The following is a 21748-nucleotide window of genomic DNA, read 5'->3' on the forward strand; positions in this document are numbered from 1 at the left end:
ACACCTTTTCATTATTAAAAATTCAATAATCCATATTCACCTTTCATATTTCACTTCCAAAATATTCAAACTGTTTAAAAATACAACCTATAATATTCAACAGGCAATTTTCGGTCCATTTTATTTCGCTTTGCAAATTCGCTTCCACAAATTCAGTGGTTCAAATTCGACAGTAAATTCAAAGGAACTGCAGGAAAAGCAGTAGATTACCGAGATACTCTCCATCTGCTGTTAGTCGACCTCACCAGCAGGTGGTGCAAAAGCGCGTGTTGTTGACGAAGACCAGCAACAGTTTAACAAGCCATTCATTCATAAAACTCATTTAACAGCAATGTAAGTGTATTTGTGATTATTATGACGGCGGTTTTATGTTAAATTCAGTGTCTTCATGGTTACTTTCCCTGTGTAGCCTACATGCATCTTTCTCTACCGTGAACAAGATTATAATGTTATTCCCCGATGCGGATATACAGATCCTGTTACATTTTTGAGGTTGACATAGCCTATATTTCTCTTGGTTGTTTAGTGGCCTTAACTTTATATTGTGGCGATGTGCTGCATGCAGGCTTAGGGTTTCCCTCAATACTTCAGGATTCCCCTGCTGGACATATAAAACGCTTAACGTAGCTTAATGGACTAATTAAAGTGTTATTAAAAACCAAACTCGCAGGCAAGCAGATGGACTCAGAATAACGCGCAAAGTTTAGTGCTGAGCGTTTCCCAGTGATAGACTGGCATAAAGTTGGCTTGACATTCGCACATTTAAGGACTGTCTCTAAAGTGTATATGACTTTGGTATACACGTTTCTAACTTCAATAGCATTTGAATAGAACGACTTACAGTCATAAAACCAACTGTAAAGTGTTCATGTAGTGTCAGGCATACTGCGCACCCTTTGGATTTTTGATATTTATTCAAATAAATTAAAGTTTGCTATTGAAGTTAGAAACGTGTATGCCAATGTTGTATGCAACTTTTGAGACGGTCCCTAAATGTGCGAATGTCCAATGTCAAGGCAATTTTACATTTATTTGGCTACATTTAGTCATTTATTTAGCAGACGCTTTTATCCAAAGCGATTTACAGTTAAACTAACAATAGGAGGACAACAATATGCAAGTGCTATGACTCTTCCCAGTTTAAGCTAATGCAATACACGTAGGCATAGCCTACTATACTATAGGCTACTATATATATATATATATATATATAGAGAGAGAGAGAGAGAGAGAGAGAGAGAGAGAGAGAGAGAGAAGAGAAGAGAACGTGTTAGTATTGATCAAGTGTTGATTTTATGCCAGTATATCACGAAACGCTCTGCATGAAACTTTGCGCGTTACGTTCATATTCTTAGTCCATCGAGCCTATATAGTAGCCTACAGCCTACATCCCCAATAAGGTGCGAGTTTGGTCTTTCATATCACTGTATTAGTCCATAAAGCTACGTTAAGCGTTTTGTCCCGACAGAAGGGGAATCCTTGAGTATGAGGTATTGAGGGAAACCGATTATAATCCTGTTCATGTAGGTAGAGAAAGCTGATGACATGTAGGCTACACAGGGAAAGTAACAATGAAGTTATTGAATGAAACATAAACACAGCTTTTGTGTCTTTATCATCTTTTCCGCATATATACTGACACAGATAATAATTTTCATTTTATGAATGAATGGCTTGTTAAACTGTTGCTGGTCTTCGTCAACAACACGCGCTTTTGCACCACCTGCTGGTGAGGTCGACTAACAGCAGATGGAGAGTATCTCGGTAATCTACTGCTTTTCCTGCAGTTCCTTTAAATTTACTGTCGAATTTGAACCACTGAATTTGTGGAAGCGAATTTGCAAAGCGAAATAAAATGGACCGAAAATTGCCTGTTGAATATTATAGGTTGTATTTTTAAACAGTTTGAATATTTTGGAAGTGAAATATGAAATGTGAATATGGATTATTGAATTTTTAATAATGAAAATGTGTTTGAAATGTTTTTAATTGAAATATTCACAGCTTAAATATTCAACCATGTTGAATTTCAGCCCATAAAAATGCAAGCCCTAAAAATACAATGCATTAAAATGCAAGCATGGTTAATGCAATGCCTATTTTTTTTCAAGTAGTGCAATTCAACAGGCTTTTTGTTTCAAAAACATTTGACATTATTTTACTTCCATAGTGCTGTGTGTGAGCTATTGCAACAGTTAATGTTACCCTATTGTAAAGACAAATACACTGAGTGAGTAAATATATAAGTTAGATTATTGTAATGGTTATTGATCAATGTTTAAATATTTAAAATCTCACCGTATAAAGTGGACGTGTCTCTTCAGAAGACTTGAATTAAACTTTTCCATTCAAATAGATTACTGTTACTATGAGTGTTGTGCTTTTCGATGCTTGAAAATAATGATTGCCTTGACAAAATGGATGGACAAAAATGTAGATATTAAAATATTTAGTATGTGGTAGTTTTCCCGATGGTATTAAAAATTATAGGCCAGGCCTACTGAATACTGACATATTACAAGGTGTCATATTGAAGTTAGAAATTCCAGTATCATGACCACTAATTAATGTCCTTCGACAATAAGGTAAAAAAGTGTTAAAAGTAGCTATTTTCTACATAAATCTATGATTTGGTTGAATATTTATTGGTAATACATTAACTATCGCCAGCTAAAAAGTAACTAGTAGGGCTACTCTGAGTAGTTTTTGAGAAGAGTAATTTGTACTTTTACTTAAGTACTTTTTTGACACCAGTACTTTTACTTGTAATTGAGTATTATTTCAGCAATGTAACGGTACTTGTACTTGAGTACACATTTTCAGTACTCTTTCCACCTCTGGTTGTATCTCGGCCAAATATTTCCCTATCCTAACAAACCATACATCAATGGAAAGTTTATTTATTCCGCTTTCGGATGTTGTATAAATCTCAATGTCAAAAAAATTACCCTTGTGACTGGTTTTGTGGTCCAGGGTCATATATTATTTCCCTTTCGAGGGAACTCGCAATGCGTCGATGACGCTTTGGGAACGCTCCTGCGTGATTGCATCTGAAACACTCGTGTCAACTAGTCCAATGGCGAGAGTGGGTGTCACGGGCAGGTGACGTCACGACCAGGAAAGGATAATGCACATCCGGAATAGAACCATGCTAACTTGCTCTGTGTTACATACTGTATGTCTTATTTATTGTTGTCTGTCACTATATCAGTCACATATATATTATGGCGATATATTATATATGGCGATATATTATATATTATAAGCATATATATTATGGCGAACAAAACAACCTTAGATCGTGTATTCCTCCCTGCCCTCTTTCCTTACGGGTGGGGATACACACGATGTGTTGTTTGTTTGGAACAGAGCATGATCTGTCAGCGCTCGCGGGTGCTGACTACGAGCATTGCGAGTTACTATCGCTTTACTCGCTCCGTTCCCGCTTATCACTCTTTGAGGAGGGTGTTCAGCACGGAAGCTGGTATTGTGGGGTTCGCAAATGGATCTCGTGGAGGGGTTAGAGACGGGCTCCGCCTTTTCTCTGCCTTTACCCGGGGGATCCAGCGCTCTCTCTCTGGGATCGGAAGCCTGCGCCGCAGCTTCTTCCGCCCTGGTTAGAGAGCCTGGTGTTTCAGCAGTCTATCTCTGAGGAGGTAGAGGTGCTGAGCATCGATGCAGGGGAATAAAAACTCACCACCCTCATCTATTAAGAGCATGTTCGAAGAATCATGTAGCTCTATATAAAAATGAAAATAGTCGACGGGCTATGTTCATTCATAAACATTACCGACGTGTGTGCACTATCGGGAGTTTCCCCATGTTAGTTTATTTAAAAAAAGACTGCTATAAGAATCGAGTGGTTATGCAAATGCAATGCATAGATTAAAGAGATACATAGTGTATTGTAAGCTATGAATTTATGATTCTTTTATTGTATGTTGAAACTATTTTTATATATAAGCCTTTATATATAAATATATATTCAGCCTTTCATCTAGACTATGTTAACTTGTTTGATTCTGAGGAATTAAATAAGTGGGCTGCATTTAAATTTGCTTATGTGACTTGCATTAGTTAGATTCATGGATAAGTTCAGCATTTCATCCAGACCGTGTTAACTTGTCTGGTTGATCTTTTACTACATTTAATTTTGAGGAATTAAATGGTATAATTCTGTGCTGCAGCTGTCCACCTCCGAGGAGATGGATGTGCTGGGCATCTAGTTAAGGGAATTGAAGATTCTCCATCTCAATCCCCTGTGTACAATGAGTTTTGGAGTTTATAACTTCCATGTCAGGGCCTTCCAGTTTTTCCCGATCTCCACTAATAAAAAATGAGATCCCAGATCAACCCTTTCAGCCTGGATTTTCAATTCTAAAAATTTATGTTTAATAAATTGGGTTGAAAGAGCTTGGGCATGGACGATGCCAAAGGCAGAACAGACGCTTGCGAGCTATCAGTCCTGTCACGGCTTAGGCTCCCCTTAAGGCTTGGCATTACTCTCCAGGCCAGTTAGAAACTCTTGGCGCTGGTGAGTAAGGTGTAAATGGAGATGCTGGGCGGAGCAGCCCTAGCCATTAACCCTCTGGGGTCTAAGGTGTTTTTGGGGTCCTTGAGATGTTTTGACATGCCCTGACATTTGTGCTTTTTTCAGTTGCTTATAGACATATTAATTAACTCTATTTAGCACAAACAGGGCTACCATAATATGTGAGCAACATGTATGTACATATTTGTATTTTTGAGAGAATAATGTTTATGCATGGTTATTGAAAAAACTAAAAATTAAAGTTTCTGAAATAAGGCCACAAAACACATACTAAATATGTGTCCACAAGACTTTTGACTAATGGATGTTGTCGTTTTTTTGCTTCAAAATGATCTGAAAATCATCCTGCCTAATCATTCACATAAAACAATACATTGATTTAAATTGTGTAAGACACTTTTTGTTTGGAAAGGCAATATGCGTGGGGGCATGATTGATCTTGAATAATAAAGTGGTTCACACCTGAGAAGACAATGACCCGCATAATGAGCTGCATAATGAGCCTTTCATTCAGGTGTGTCACTGAGCCACAAGAAAGAATGCAAGGACAATATATATATATATATATATATATACACTGCTCAAAAAAATAAAGGGAACACTTAAACAACACAATGTAACTCCAAGTCAATCACACTTCTGTGAAATTAAACTGTCTACTTAGGAAGCAACACTGATTGACAATCAATTTCACATGCTGTTGTGCGAATGGAATAGACAACAGGTGGAAATTATAGGCAATTAGCAAGACACCCCCAATAAAGGAGTGGTTCTGCAGGTGGTGACCATAGACCACTTCTCAGTTCCTATGCTTTCTGGCTGATGTTTTGGTCACTTTTGAATGCTGGCGGTGCTTTCACTCTAGTGGTAGCATGAGACGGAGTCTACAACCCACACAAGTGGCTCAGGTAGTGCAGCTCATCCAGGATGGCACATCAATGAGAGCTGTGGCAAGAAGGTTTGCTGTGTCTGTCAGCGTAGTGTCCAGAGCATGGAGGCGCTACCAGGAGACAGGCCAGTACATCAGGAGACGTGGAGGAGGCCGTAGGAGGGCAACAACCCAGCAGCAGGACCGCTACCTCCGCCTTTGTGCAAGGAGGAGCAGGAGGAGCACTGCCAGAGCCCTGCAAAATGACCTCCAGTAGGCCACAAATGTGCATGTGTCTGCTCAAACGGTCAGAAACAGACTCCATGAGGGTGGTATGAGGGCCCAACGTCCACAGGTGGGGGTTGTGCTTACAGCCCAACACCGTGCAGGACGTTTGGCATTTGCCAGAGAACACCAAGATTGGCAAATTCGCCACTGGCGCCCTGTGCTCTTCACAGATGTTGCAGGCAGCAGAACGTTCTCCATGGCGTCTCCAGACTCTGTCACGTCTGTCACATGTGATCAGTGTGAACCTGCTTTCATCTGTGAAGAGTACAGGGCGCCAGTGGCGAATTTGCCAATCTTGGTGTTCTCTGGCAAATGCCAAACGTCCTGCACGGTGTTGGGCTGTAAGCACAACCCCCACCTGTGGACGTTGGGCCCTCATACCACCCTCATGGAGTCTGTTTCTGACCGTTTGAGCAGACACATGCACATTTGTGGCCTACTGGAGGTCATTTTGCAGGGCTCTGGCAGTGCTCCTCCTGCTCCTCCTTGCACAAAGGCGGAGGTAGCGGTCCTGCTGCTGGGTTGTTGCCCTCCTACGGCCTCCTCCACGTCTCCTGATGTACTGGCCTGTCTCCTGGTAGCGCCTCCATGCTCTGGACACTACGCTGACAGACACAGCAAACCTTCTTGCCACAGCTCGCATTGATGTGCCATCCTGGATGAGCTGCACTACCTGAGCCACTTGTGTGGGTTGTAGACTCCGTCCCATGCTACCACTAGAGTGAAAGCACCGCCAGCATTCAAAAGTGACCAAAACATCAGCCAGAAAGCATAGGAACTGAGAAGTGGTCTGTGGTCACCACCTGCAGAACCACTCCTTTATTGGGGGTGTCTTGCTAATTGCCTATAATTTCCACCGGTCGTCTATTCCATTCGCACAACAGCATGTGAAATTGATTGTCAATCAGTGTTGCTTCCTAAGTGGACAGTTTGATTTCACAGAAGTGTGATTGACTTGGAGTTACATTGTGTTGTTTAAGTGTTCCCTTTATTTTTTTGAGCAGTGTATATATATATATATACTACAAAATTGGTTCACATATGGAAACATCTCGAATTTTTTTTTTTTTTTGCTTGCAAATTTTATAATATCCAAGGTAAACATTTCTAGTAATTGTGCAGTTAATTCTCATACTGTATTTTCAGAAAGTTTTGGAATATGTATCCTCTCCCCAAATTTGTCACTAATAAAACACAATCAAAATAATTTAAAGAGAAGGCTTATATTGACCTGTTAAGATTTGGTTTACATCTACCTTGTAAATATATTATTTGCTATTTTATTAAAAAGGTTACAATTACAACAACAATTAATTTTTTTACAATATTTCAAGTGTAATCTTTCTTTGTGAAAACTAAAGTATACATTTTATCATACGTTTTTCAAAGTTAAGGATTCATTAGTTTGAATATAGCCTACATTGGAACAAACACTATAATAACATCTTAGTTGATGACTTTATTTTTGACAAAACATATATATATATATATATTATGTAACATATAAGCAGAAATTGGCAAACAAAAGCTTATTTGATGTGACAGTAGTCTATTTTACAGTAAATTTTATAATCTATCCAAAACTAGTAAACGAAACGTTGTCTTTCATATTATGTCTGTAACATAGGCCTATCGTTTTTATGATATATTAGGGCATATTGTTAATTTGCAGTTTTAATACGTTGCTTACAAAGACATCTTATTTTAACATATTTCAGTCGTCTTTTTCTCATCTCAGTATAGCAATATAGTTGGGTAAAAGCTGTTCATTCATTCACACAGAAACGCGATTCAAATTTAAACAGTCTTTTTGCCAGCTGTAGTATACAACAGCTCACATCTGTGCCGTTCTTTCATTCATACACAGAAACACGATTCTTATTTAAACAGTCTTTTTGTGGTTTACAGACACAATTGCATATTGCGATTAGAACAAAGCACTTAAGAATAAAGAATTTACTATTCACAATACTCAGCTGGATCCGTTGCTCCTCGAAGTGAAACTAAACCGGCACTTCTGAGGTAAATTTCCCAGGATTATTATTACGATAGTATTATTCCTCACAGCGTCGTAAAGTACATGAGTCTGATTAAACTTGGTGTGTTTTATCCAGCTGATGTGGGCGTTGACACGTTTGCATGGATTGCCTCAGATCATTTGCGTTTGAATAGCACATGCTCTCCGAGGGCGTATTCACATTAACACTAAGGGCCCTATCTTGCACCCAGCGCAATTGACTTTGTACACCGACGCATGTATCATTCCTATTTTGCACCCGCACAAAGCAGACTTTTCCCTCCACAGACGCACGTCGGTTAACTAAGAAATACACTGGCGCTCCCCGGGGCGGTTCAGCGCAAAGAGGAGGCGTGTTCCGGCGCAAACAGTCCCTCATGCTATTTTGCAGGTTTAGAAAACAATTCCGCCACTGGCCGAAAAAAAACAGTTTAAAGTCAGTGGCGTGTTGCGCATGTTATTCATATGCTATTTTAAGGGCCATAATCAATGTAGCGTGTGCTCAACGCGCATACACTTTGATTCTCTCATCTACACACAGACGCAGCAGTTTTCATTTTTGCAAATCATAGCCTACATTATTACGATAGATAGATAGATAGATAGATAGATAGATAGATAGATAGATAGATAGATAGATAGATAGATAGATAGATAGATAGACAGTTTATTATAAAAGCATACATCTAGCTTACACATTTACCCAAATTATCATACACATGTTTAACCGAAGTTAATTTCGGTGTGTTTCTCCATCCCCAACATCCCTGACGAGAACGTCGGTCTTCTCGGCTGTGAACCGCTCCTCGTGTGCGCCTGGCAAATCCGCCGTTATAATAGGAATCCGCTATAGAACAAGCGCGCCTGCTCTTAAAGGGAATGCGAGATGTCGCTCTGATTGGTTTATTTCACGTTACCCCCGAACCACACCTATGAATAATGAAGCTACTTCAGACCAACCCATTTTAGATTTGCGTCGAGCGCAAGAGTCATTTATCCCGCCAGTATAATAGCAACAGCGCCCAAGACCCACCCACAAAGTTACTTGCGTTTTGCGCTTGATACTTGCGTTTCAGATCGTTAAAATAGGGCCCTTAATGAGCTATTAGCTGTCTATGAGCTGAAATGAGAACGACTGACATCTCTCTCTTTTCATACAGATTACATAAACTGAGAATATTTGTTTTTTATATAAATTACTTCATTTAAAAGAAGAGAATTCAAGCTTTATGCCTGTGTGCCTATATGCCTGTGTAACTGAGTATTCGCTGAGTTACAGTTCATTTTCGGATGAGTTTCAGAATGGACTTCACTGACAGAGAGAAGGCAGAACTCGCATCATGCATCATGTTTATTTTTCTTTATTTGGCAAAAAGCACAACACTTTTTTTATGTTGAGTATACACAAAAAAATAGACACTTAACAGGAATGATGTATAACACTTATATGTAAGATCAAAATCAACAGAGTATTTTGAGTCTCTTTTGCTCTGATAAGAAAAAAAGCGAGCTGGTATTGCTGGCGCGACCCCCGACCTCAGGGAGTTAACAAACTCCTTGTACAGGACAGAGTGTCGTTTCCTGTGCTCCCCCTCAGAAAGATTGGGGACCGGAATGGCATTCTCAACAGAAGCCTTTGAAGCAGAAGATGGATCTGAGGACCGTTTTTTCAGCGAAAAAGGCTTCGGCCAAGGTCCTGACGCCACTGGTGGATCTGAGGGCAATCCCGACCGGGGTAGAGCGGTGTACACCTGAGTATACGGTGCCCGCCCCACCTCGGTGCCCTCAGGAGGCTGTTCTTCCAACCCTGCCACCCTTGGTGCCTCGGGGCATCGCGGTCTCCAGCGAGCACATGGCTCAGTCTCACCACGACTCTGTGTCAAATTCGCACCCTCTGAGGGGGGTTCAAAAAGAGTCAGTTCAGTTGTTTCCTGCCAGTATGCTTCAGGTCACTGAAGTGGCTGTTACAATAACACCAGAGGCCAGTCTCAAGAGACTGGTACCCTTAGTAGATTTCTGACAGAGTGAAGAATCTGCCGAATATATCTCCATGGGTCCTGCATAATAGAGAGAGGTTACAGAATCCTGTTTCATTCTCCTCCACCTCGTTACAATGAGGTGCTACTCACGTTAGTACATCCCGAGCAGGCTCTGGTAATGGAGCAAGAAGTAGAGTCTCTATTAGCGAAGGGAGCTATAGAGCAGGTGTACTCACCTGACAGAGTATTGGGGTTTTACAGCCGCTACTTTATTGTTCCGTCTACTTCGTCTGTTGAATTGTGCAGTCATGAAACTCAAGTTCTAGATGCTCACACTCAAACAGATCATGATCCAAATCAGATCTGAGGACTGGTTTGTCACGATAGATCTAAAAGACGCTTACTTCCATGTCTCCATCCTCTCTCAACTAGGGCTGGGCGATAAAACGATAATGATATGTATCGCGATAGACATGTAATCAATATCAATAAAAAATGCGTTCGATAAAACGTTCGATAATTTTTTTTCGTCTGAAAAAAACAGCAAAGCAAGTTTGATTGCATGAACAAAGGCACTCACTCTCTAGTAACCTAGCAACGTAGGAAGTGACACGCTAACAGCCAGTCAGTATGGTTGCGCAATATTGTTGTCAAGTCAAGTCAAGTCATCTTCATTTATATAGCGCTTTTAACAATGTAGATTGTCTCAAAGCAGCTTTACAGAGATAAGCGTATAATTTAAGGTAACAGAGATTGTTTCGGCTTTACAGCAGAGTTAAGTTATTTCCATCTAAAGTTAGTTTTAATTGATTTGGTTCCGTCGCAATGATCATTTGTTATTAAATTAGGGGCCGCTAAGACGACACCATTCTCTCTACACAGACTTTAAACGCGAACCTGTGAGAAACGCTGATGGCGTTCACAAGCGCATTTAGAATGGGTTCTATAGTTATGTGCGTTTGAATATACGCAGGTTTGGAATTCCCAACAAGCCAAGCCTAAACAAAATACTTGTCTTTCCTTATAAATTTTGATAAGGAATTTTATTTTATTTGTTGCTTTGGGGTAGGACCGCGAGACGAATTTTCCGACAACGCCTTATCTGTAGAGTGGTAATGGGATCCTCCATAGGGAGAGACTAGTTGGCACTTCAGCAATGCGTTGTCATTGGTCCAGGTGAAGGTCCTTCGTCAGATCTGGATACGGCCTGGATCCGGCAGGCTGCAGGAAAAACCTTGGGATAAACACAGACACTAAAATTAGCGTAGATGCCATTCTTCTCATGATGTAACGAGTACATCAGGATTTTTGGGAAGTGTTCCCGGTTCCGGCTGACCTAATCTATGCAGCATAACATTAAATTATAGAAGTCTATAATGTATTATGTGAAAGCTAGGTCAAAGAGATGTGTCTTTAATCTGGCTTTGAACTGACAGAGTGTGTCTGCTTCCCGGACAATGGTAGGAAGACTGTTCCAGAGTTTTGGTGCTAAATAGGAAAAGGATCTACCGCCAGCAGTCGATTTTGATATTCTAGGTATAATCAACTGGCCGGAATTTTGAGATCGTAATAGACGTGACGGACTATAATGCGTTAAGAGCTCGCTCAAGTACTGCGGAGCTAAACCATTCAGTGCTTTGTAAGTAATCAGCAATATTTTAAAATTTATGCGATGTTTAATAGGGAGCCAATGCAGTTTTGACAGAACTGGGCTAATATGGTCATACTTCCTGGTTCTGGTAAGAACTCGAGCTGCTGCGTTTTGAACCAGCTGTAGTTTGTTTATTAAGCGTGCAGGGCAACCACCTAGTAGAGCATTACAATAATCTAGCCTTGAGGTCATGAACGCATGAACTAATTGTTCCGCATTTGTCAATGAGAGCATATGGCGTAATTTAGATATATTTTTAATATGGAAAAAATGCAGTTTTACAGATACTAGACACGTGACTTTCAAATGAAAGATTGGTATCAAAGAGCACACCCAGGTTCCTAACCGACGACGAAGACTTAACAGAGCAGCCATCAAGTGTTAGACAGTATTCTAGATTATTACGTGAGGAAGTTTTTTGTCCAATAATTAGAAACTCTGTTTTTTCAGAATTTAGAAGTAGGAAATTACAAGTCATCCAATTTTTTATATCCGCTATGCATTCCGTTAATTTTGTGAATTGATAAGTTTCGTTAGGTTTTGAAGAAATATAGAGCTGAGTATCGTCGGCATAACAGTGAAAGCTAATGCCATGTTTCCTAATGATATCTCCTAAGGGTAGCATGTACAGAGTGAACAGCAGCGGTCCTAGTACTGAGCCTTGTGGTACGCCATACTGAACTTGTGATCGATGAGACATCTCATCATTTACTGCTACAAACTGATAACGGTCAGATAAGTATGATTTAAACCATGCTAGTGCATTTCCCGTAATGCCAACATAATGTTCTAATCTATTTAAAAGAACGATGTGGTCGATGGTGTCAAATGCAGCACTAAGATCGAGTAACACTAATAGAGAGATACAACCACGATCGGATGATAAGAGCAAATCATTTGTGACTCTAACGAGAGCTGTTTCGGTACTATGGTACGGTCTAAATCCTGACTGGAAATCCTCGCAGATATCATTTCTTTCAAGAAAGGAACACAGTTGTGAGGATACTGCCTTTTCTAATATCTTTGACAGAAAAGGTAGATTCGAGATCGGCCTGTAATTGACTAATTCTGAAGGATCAAGTTGCGTTTTTTTAACAAGCGGTTTAATCATAGCCAGCTTAAAGTTTTTTGATACGTATCCTAGAGACAAAGATGAATTAATGATATTAAGAAGAGGATCTATGACCTCTGGAAGTATTTCTTTCAGTAGCTTAGTCGGTATAGGGTCTAACATACATGTTGTAGATTTAGATGATTTAATGAGTTTAGTAAATTCTTCCTCTCCTATAGCAACGAATGAATCAAATTTTTCCTCAGGGAGACTACAATGCACTGCCTGATGTGATACTGTAGTAGACGGTTGCATAGTTATAATTTTGTCCCTGATATTATCAATCTTATAAGTAAAGAAGTTCATAAAGTCATTACTACTGTGTTGCTTGGAAACTTCGGTGCTTGAAGCTTTATTTTTCGTTAGTTTAGCCACCGTTTCAAATAAATACCTAGGATTATGTTTATTTTCTTCTAATAGGGTTGAAAAATAAGCAGATCTAGCAGCTTTTAAAGCCTCTCTGTAAGTAATTGAGCTCTCTTTCCATGAAATGCGAAATACCTCTAGTTTTGTTTTCTTCCAGTTGCGCTCCATTTTCCTGGCTGCTCTCTTAAGGGCCCGAGTGTGCTCGTTGTACCACGGCGTTGGACTATTTTCTTTAATCTTCTTTAAGCGCAACGGAGCAACTGTGTCTAAAGTGCTGGAAAAGAGAGAGTTAAACGTTTCTGTTGTAATATCTAGTTCTTCTAAGCTATCTGAGATGCTGAGATGATGAAACTGATTAGGAAGATTATTAATAAAGCAATCTTTAGTAGCAGAAGTGATAGGTCTCACATATTTGAAACACGGAGTCGGCTTTGCAGCCTTGGCTAAATGCAAATTACACGAGACTAGGTAATGATCTGAGATGTCATCGCTCTGCTGCAGAATTTCAACGGCATCCACATCTATTCCGTGTGATAATATTAGATCTAGAGTATGATTACGACGATGAGTAGGTCCTGACACGTGTTGTCTAACTCCAATTGAATTTACAATGTCTTTAAATGCCAATCCCAATGCATCTTTTTCATTATCGATGTGTATATTAAAATCACCAACAATTAGTACTTTATCTGCAGTCAATATTAATTCTGATAGAAAGTCCGCAAATTCTTTGATAAAGTCTGTATGGTGCCCTGGTGGCCTGTATACAGTAGCCAGCACAAATCTCAAACGTGATTTATCGTTTACACTATATATTTTTACATTAAGCACCAATGCTTCAAAAGAATTATATTTAAAACTTGATTTCTTAGTGGTATTGAAACTATTACTATAAATTACAGCAACACCACCCCCTTTGCGTTTCAGACGAGGCTCATGTTTATAACAGTAATCTTGCGGGGTGGTCTCATTTAAAGTAATGTAATCGTTTGGTTTTAGCCAGGTTTCTGTCAAACACAGCACATCTAGGTTATTATCTGAAATCATATCGTTAACAACGAGTGCTTTTGAAGTAAGCGATCGAATATTCAGCAACCCAAGCTTTAGCATTTGCTCATCTGTATTATAGCTGTTTTTTATTTGTTGAACATCAATTAAATTTTTAACCTTAGTTGGGTTTAAACGTTTTTTGGATTTCCAAATTCGAGGAACAGACACAGTCTCTATATGATGATAGCTAGGTGAAAGAGGCTCTATGTGATAGGATTTATCTGACCTTGGTGACGCGAGGCCGCTAGCAGACAGTCGGTTAAGCCAGTCTGTCTGCTTCCTGACCTGAGCCCCAGATTGTCATGTTTGAGCTCTAAGACTATGAGCCATATTACTAGAGAGAAGAGCAGCACCATCCCAGGAGGGATGAATACCATCTCTTTTCAACAGGTCAGGTTTGCCCCAAAAACTTTTTCAATTGTCTATGAATTCTATATTATTAAGCGGACACCACCGAGACAGCCAACCGTTAAGCGAACATAATCTACTAACTATCTCATCACTCCTGCGAACAGGAAGGGGGCCAGAGCAAATTACAGTCCTTGACATCGTACTTGCAAGTTCACACACCTCTTTAATATTAATTTTGGTGATCTCCGACTGGCGGAGTCGAACATCATTAGTGCCGACATGAATAATGATCTTAGAGAATTTACGATTAGCATTAGCCAGCACTTTTAAATTTGCTTTGATGTCAGGCGCTCTGGCTCCCAGCAAACATGTGACTATGGTGGTTGGTGTCTCTATTTTCACGTTCCGTGTAATAGAATCGCCAATAACTAGGGCACAATCATTCTCAGTGGGTGTTTCACTGAGCGGGGCAAATCGATTTGTTATGGTAATCGGAACGGAAGAGTGGTTTTTAGATCCGCGACTAGAGCGATCCCTCACTGTCACCCATTTGCCCGGCTGCACGGGCTCTACTTCAGCCAGAACCGACTCATGTAAAGTGTTCACTATGCTATGCGCATCCAAAACATCTAAAGCACTAGCACTCTTACAATCCTCAATTAAAGTTTGGATGCGTGTTTCTAATTCTGAAATCTTCTCTGTCAACCTAACTGTCTCCTTACATTTATCACATATAAATCCTATATTGTCGACAGAGAAGCCTATACTAAACATGTGACATGAAGTGCAAGTGACAATAACAGGACAAGACATTACTCACCGTGTTTGTTGAGCGATTCTTACTCACCTGAGCTTTTTATGAACTCAAAGGCGCGGACGCGCGAGAGAAAAATAAATAAATAAAATAGCTGAGCGCACGGGTGGCGCGTTAACAGGCTAGCGAATTACTAGCGTTTTGTGCTAGTAGTACTAATAACAAAAGCTAGCGATGTCAGGTTAATCTGAGATGTTGGGTAAAATGTAGTAGTATAAACAACTAGAAATGGTAGTAAAATGATGGTTCAAAACAAAGAAATATAAGGCTAAGACGGAGCTTACCGCACCGAATCAAACAAACACACTCACAGCAGGCAGCGAGGCAGACAGGAGCAATCGATCCAACAGCAATCGAGCAGACAGACCAACCTGGTTTACTGCCTAGTGATCGTGTTGGATTCTTCAGTAACAGAACCGGCGTAGAGTGAAAGTAGAAGATGAGTAAAGTAGAAAATGAGTGCCGCAGCGATTGTTGATAAAACAGGAAAAGTCAGCTCGCCTGACTTCAAGTCTGACCGTAGTCAGACCAATGTCGTCTGCAGATTATGCAAGACCGTCGTCAGTTTCTCTGTTAAGCCGCTTGTCCACCAGCGTCTCGATTTCTGACGTGACGCCAAAGCCCATTCATTTCCTATGGAACTACGTCAGGCAGCAAAAACGCCCCTGCAAAGCATGATGGGTCGCGTCGCGTCGATTTGGTCAACAGCGGCGCTGCAAAAAAGTATCTCGGTGGATACTTTATGCAAATGAGAGCGTCAAAACACGGGGCAGCAGCCAATGGAAACTCGGTGGCGAGAATTTGTGTATGGGCGTTGCTATGGTTTCATATTTAAAGTACATTCCCCCAAGCAGCGAAAACGTCACATTTTCAACAGAAGAAAGAAACTTATTCGAGTTTAAAACAACGTGAGAGAGTAAATTATGAAAATTAGAATTTTTTGGAGAACTATCTCTTTAATGTTAATAAAACAACAAAATGTAAAAAGAAAATCACTCACTGCTCTTGACTGATAACTTTAACAATAGCTTTAATAAGTATCAATGTATAATTTATACAGTGAAGTCTGTTTTGTTTTATTTTTATATTTGTTCATTTAATTACTTTCTGCAATGCTACTGTTAAATACACCTACTGTAGCTGAAAACATAAAGCACTGTTTATTTAATTTGTATATTAAGTTGTGTATGTGTAATGGGTATCTTTGATCTTAATATTTAATAACAAAGAAAATAATGAGAAAATTTTTTATCTTCGCCCCTGTCTGCCATTCTTTTTTATTTTATATTTTGTTACCTAAGGCTTTGTTTTTAAAATATGGACATTAGTTTGGCTGTAATGCTCAGTCACAAAATAGTAAAACCAACATAAAAAACAATTGTGATAAAATCGTGAATCGTGATTTTCCTGAAAGAAATCGTAATATTATATTTTTGCCATATCGCCCACCCCTTTATAAATCATTTCTTACGTATTCTTTAATTTTGCACCTTAATGTTAAGAGATAATTGTTAAGTGTTCATTGTGATTTTAGACTTTTGAGTTTTCCATGGTCGTGTTGACATTTCTGCCTTTATAACTGATGGGATTATAATCAGAGGTAGGTTAAGTTTAAAATAAAAAATCTTTAAATGTAATATATTTGTCTCCTGGACTGGGCCTTATTTTAAATATGTCATAAAAATATCAATAATTATCGATATCGACCGATATGAAACACTTATATCGTGATATAGTTTTCAGCCATATCGCCCAGCCCTACTCTCAACACAGGAAGTTCCTGAGGTTTCCTTTTGGGGTAAAGAATACCATTATCGGGTGCTTCCATTTGGTCTAGCACTATCACCCCGCATGTTCACGAAGTGCGTAGATGCAGCTCTGGCCTCGCTCAGGCTGCAGTGCATACACATTCTGAACTACATCGACGACTGGCTGATTCTGGCGGAATCAGAACAGTTAGCGGCCCGGCATTGAGATGTCGTCTTCGCTCACATAAGAAATTGGGGTTGAGACTCAATGCCAAGAAGAGTGTGCTTTCTCCACCGCAGAGAACCACTTTCCTTGGTGTGGTATGGGATTCAGTCACTATGCGAGCCACACTATCGCCCGTTCGTGTAGCTGCTATCCTCACAGCCACAAAAGAGTTGAAGCTAGGCCAGTCACGCACTGTGAAACAGTTCGAGAAACTGTTGGGCCTCATGGCAGCAGCGTCCAATGTGATACCCTTTGGCCTACTGTACATGAGACCCTTGCAGTGGTGGCTCAGAACCAGAGGGTTCTCCCTGAGGGGAAACCCACTTCATACGATCAAGATCACGCGGCGGTGTCTCCGCGCCTTGGTTATATGGAGGAAATACTGGTTCCTATCCCAGGGTCCGGTGTTAGGAGCTCTTTGCCTTTGATTTGCTATCTCGACAGATGCTTCCCTCACCGGCTGGGGAGCGGTAATGGAAGGCCGCTTGTGGCAGAGAGTCTGCGTTCTCGTCCACTATGCAAACTGGCACACCAGATTCTCTTGTGGTCCCTAGGGAAGCTGCTCTCCCTGAAAGCAGTTTATTTCCGGGGCATCAGAATGTAGGAGCAGACATCCTGTTGAGGCAGGGGCTGAGGCCTGGGGAATGGAGGCTCCACACCGAGGTGGTGGAGCACATTTGGGGGGTTTACGGCCAGGCACAAGTGGATCTCTTCGCGTCTCAGGATACGACGCACGGTCCACTTTGGTTCTCCCTCACACACCCAGCTCCCTTGGGGCTGGACGTTGTGGTATTGACATGGCCGAGGCTACGTCTGTATGTCTTTCCCCGAATACTCTGCTCCCAGGAGTTCTGGAGAAGGTCCGCCGGGATGGAATAATTCTACTACTAGTAGAACCATACTGGCCGAGCTGACTGGTTATCGGACCTGGTGTCTCTCCTCGACGGCTCTCCCTTGGAGATTCCAGTCAGGAGAGACCTTTGGTCTCAAGTGGAAGGGGTGACCCTTCACCCCAGCCCAGAGATTTGGAACCTGTGGGTTTGGCCTCTGAGGCGGCCCAACTCATTGACTTTGGTCTCTCAACTGAGGTTGTGGAGACCATACTTCACTCCAGAACTCCCTCCACGAGGAAACTGAATGTATTAAGTGATGGGTTTTCACTTCATTTTGCGGATCTTGGACAGTGGGGCCCAGTTTACTGCCTGTTTGGTACAGTGCTGGAGTTACTGCGGGTTTGTTTTTCCGCAGGGTTATCCCCTTCCACACTGAAGGGATATGTGGCGGCCTTAGTGCCTACCATGTCCCTTTTGGTGGTATTTCCCTGAAGGGGGGGACACCTTTGCTCGTTTCCTCTGTGGTGCTTTTAGACCAGGACAGGAGTATGGCGGCTTAGAAGCCTTATTATATATGTAGATATCCCTGTAGGATGTGGTATGCGACAGGCTGGTCCTCTCCGCTCACATTCGTAAGGTTTTACAACTTCAACCTGGGCGCGTCCCCAGGTTCTTAGGTGCTCTTGTCTTAGTTGTGCAGTATTCACACAGACAGGCTCTGGTTCGTATGGCGTTTTGGTATTCTCGTTCCCAAAGTGTCATCGACGCATCGCAAGTTCCCTCGAAAGGGAACGTCTCAGGTTACGACTGTAACCCTAGTTCCCTGAGAAGGGAACGAGACGATGCGTCACTTTGCCATACTTCCTGCATCCCTATGATCGACTTGCTTCGGCCCTTTTCGAAGCTAGCGCTGTTCTATTCCGGATGTGCTTTATCCTTTCCTGGTCGTGACGTCACCCGCCCGTGATGCCCACTCTCGCCATTGGACTAGTTGACACAAGTGCTTCAGATGCAATCACGCAGGAGCGTTCCCAAAGCGTCATCGACACATCGTCTTGTTCCCTTCTCAGGGAACTAGGGTTACAGTCGTAACCTGAGACATTTCAGGATTACGTTCTAATCCTTTTAGTTTTATTTGTGCTTCGTTTTCATTCTGTTTCTTGTTCTGCTTTGCCTGAGTTCTGTTTGCTACTTAGTTCTCATAGTTACTGATTACGTTCACCTGTTGTTCAGTTAGTTACCACATTACTCCCTGTGTATTAGTGCCTTTTAGTTTCCCCAATTCATTGTTCAATGACAATTCAGTTTGCGTGGTTGTCTATATATTTCCTGTTTCTCCTGAGATGTGTGATTAAAGACTGTTCTCTTGGATATTCCCATTCGTTGTGCACTTACTACAACCACCACTGGTTACAATTAGTTCTGGTTCTCAAATTTGGAACTATTTTAATTGGCCTATTCGTGAATAGCAGAATATGAGATGTCCAGAGATGTGGCCAAAAAATATGAAATTTTTTGTTTTGTTTTTTTAATCTACTGGATTTTTTTTTTATAAATGCATATGAGTTATTGTGGGTCACATTCTATTTCGTCATTTCACTGTAATAGATAGGGGATCATGGATGAGCGATAGAGAAGTGGGAGCAGTGTGCTGGGGCCATGCCCAGTGCTGCATTAGAGAACATTATCATTCTATGCGAATGCCTATGTTAGCTGTGCTAGGCTCTGTCACGACTAGAGGGATGTATAATACTTTATGTACACAACAAACTTTCTTAAGTTTTCTAATAACTGGTAAGGGGTAATTAAACTCAGATATAACGTATTGCATTCACTGTTTCAGTACGCAGGAAGAAACAACACATAATTGCAAATGAAAGAAAGTATAGTCATATGCAGATCACAAGATCCACTTTATATAACTGTTGATCAGTTACAAAAATTTATCACACAGATTTCTGTAATTATTCGTGAAAAATTACACTTTTTAGACAAAAATTTGGAATATATTTTCACAGTGAATCTCCAAATTAATTTGGAATTAACATAAAGACAGTATTTGAAATATTTGATATTTGAAATATTTTTAATGGCATTCTTTTTTTACTTAGTACCAGAGGTGGGAGTAAATCACACAAGTTCAAGTCACAAGTAAGTCACAAGTCCCTACCATCAAGTCTCAAACAAGTCTAAGTCGCAGTACACACAACCAAGTCTAGTCAAGTCAAGACAGTGGTTCACTTCAAGCAAGTCAAGTCGAGTCCTGCTAAGGGTCAAGTCAAGTTACAATACCAAACCGAAAAAAAGTAGAGTTTATATTGGCCTCAACCTTATTTATTTTTCCTTCAGAAATTATTACCTTTCTTATACATTTATATCGTAATATTAATAATATTCATATAATTTATTATAGCATGTATTTATGATTATCAAAATTTGGAATTATTATTATTATAATAACAATTATACAAAAAATGTTGGAGATTAAACATTTGAAGGTAAATTCACAAGTGTGATGATTTAATTATATTGGTTTTATAGTAAATGTCATATGTTTAACTTTGCATACATATATATTTTTATGGAATATCACCGGCAGACATTAACTTTCCCATTAAGAGACAATATTTTACCCCTTAAATTGTTTTCCAGGGGCATTTTTTTCTAACTATGTTCTAACCATTTTTTTTCTAACCATTTTTTTTCTGATAATGTTCAGATACGCATAACTATTTTTCTGTGGCTTGTTTGGAACTATTGTCATTGGAGAAATAGATCAAAAACAGAGAATACTTAAAATATTAAGTCTAAAATGTCACATCACAATATTCACTCTTTGTTTACTGAACTATTGTATAAAATCATTATCACATTTGCAATCGCGCAAATATTCTGAAAATATTTTTTAATATCATATCATATGTTATAAATATAAAAATAACTCATACTAGGGCCATTTTTTACACCACATCTTGAATTCTGGGTGCATATTTATTCTGCTGCCATTTTGCCCACCAACCCCCTGATAACATCTGACCCTGCTTCAAGAGAAACATAAAACACAACAAAACATCATTATCAGTTTTCTCTGTTGTTTTTCGTCATTGGAAAGAGTGACATATTTGGCTTTAAATCATGATTTGAAAGAAACTGTGGCAAAGGTTTTTGTGAATTTATGCACATTATACAAAACATATTCCATCATTAATTATCATTTGAATTTATTGACAGCCTTAAGCTACATTTGAAAAAAAAAAATATTATAAAGAGGCATGCTGTTTTGACCACTATTGTCTCTAGATTTAACGTTAGTCAAATTAAAGTGTAAATTGCAGGTTAACCACCACAACCAATTAATGTCTAAATTAAAGTGTTCAATATGTACATATTTAAACATTTCTGTCTTAAAATGCGTTAAAATAACATTTATTGGGGTTTCTTCAAAGCTAGCATGATTTTTACAGTAACTGGGTGATGACGTCATAAGAGGGAGTAGCAACCCATACTCTGCTAGATTCCTACTGTTTGTGGCTTGACTATGGAGAACGACTGGGAGACTGATAACATTAGGGAACAAGCCAAAGTCTTTTCAAAATCTTGCCGTCATGTAGAATAGCAAGGAGGGACAACGACTGAAGACATTATTTACTTACATGGTGTCAGTAGTCCTAATCAGAGCTGTAGCGATGCACACACTGCACAGGCACAATGGCGCTTTGCTGGCATCTTCTAAAAGAACGCGATATTGTCAGTGCTAAAACGCAACTCCGCAACGACACGGAGCTGTTGCGAGATATGCGCCTTTAACTGGATTAAGCCGAGAAAAGCCGTTTTGGACGGACCGAGCTCAAGGCGGATGAGCGCAGCCTGCGGTAGGGCAAGTGTGTTTCTGCG

At 40.1% G+C, this 21748-nt stretch overlaps 1 protein-coding gene across 2 annotated transcripts in view; it reads left to right on the forward strand.

The window, feature by feature from the left end:
* The window catches only part of gucy1b1 (guanylate cyclase 1 soluble subunit beta 1), a 92953-nt gene that overhangs the window by 58261 nt on the left and 12944 nt on the right, over positions 1-21748 (forward strand). Inside the window, exon 12 of one of the 2 annotated variants that reach the window (XR_014029772.1) lies at positions 19966-20005. The exons of the other annotated variant lie outside the window; for it this stretch is intronic. The gene's annotated coding sequence lies outside the window, so the exon portion shown is untranslated. The remainder of the gene's footprint in view (positions 1-19965; positions 20006-21748) is intronic. 2 annotated transcript variants of the gene reach the window in all.

The sequence above is a fragment of the Scardinius erythrophthalmus genome (assembly GCF_964197995.2).
Source record: "Scardinius erythrophthalmus genome assembly, chromosome: 3".
NCBI lineage: Eukaryota > Metazoa > Chordata > Actinopteri > Cypriniformes > Leuciscidae > Scardinius > Scardinius erythrophthalmus.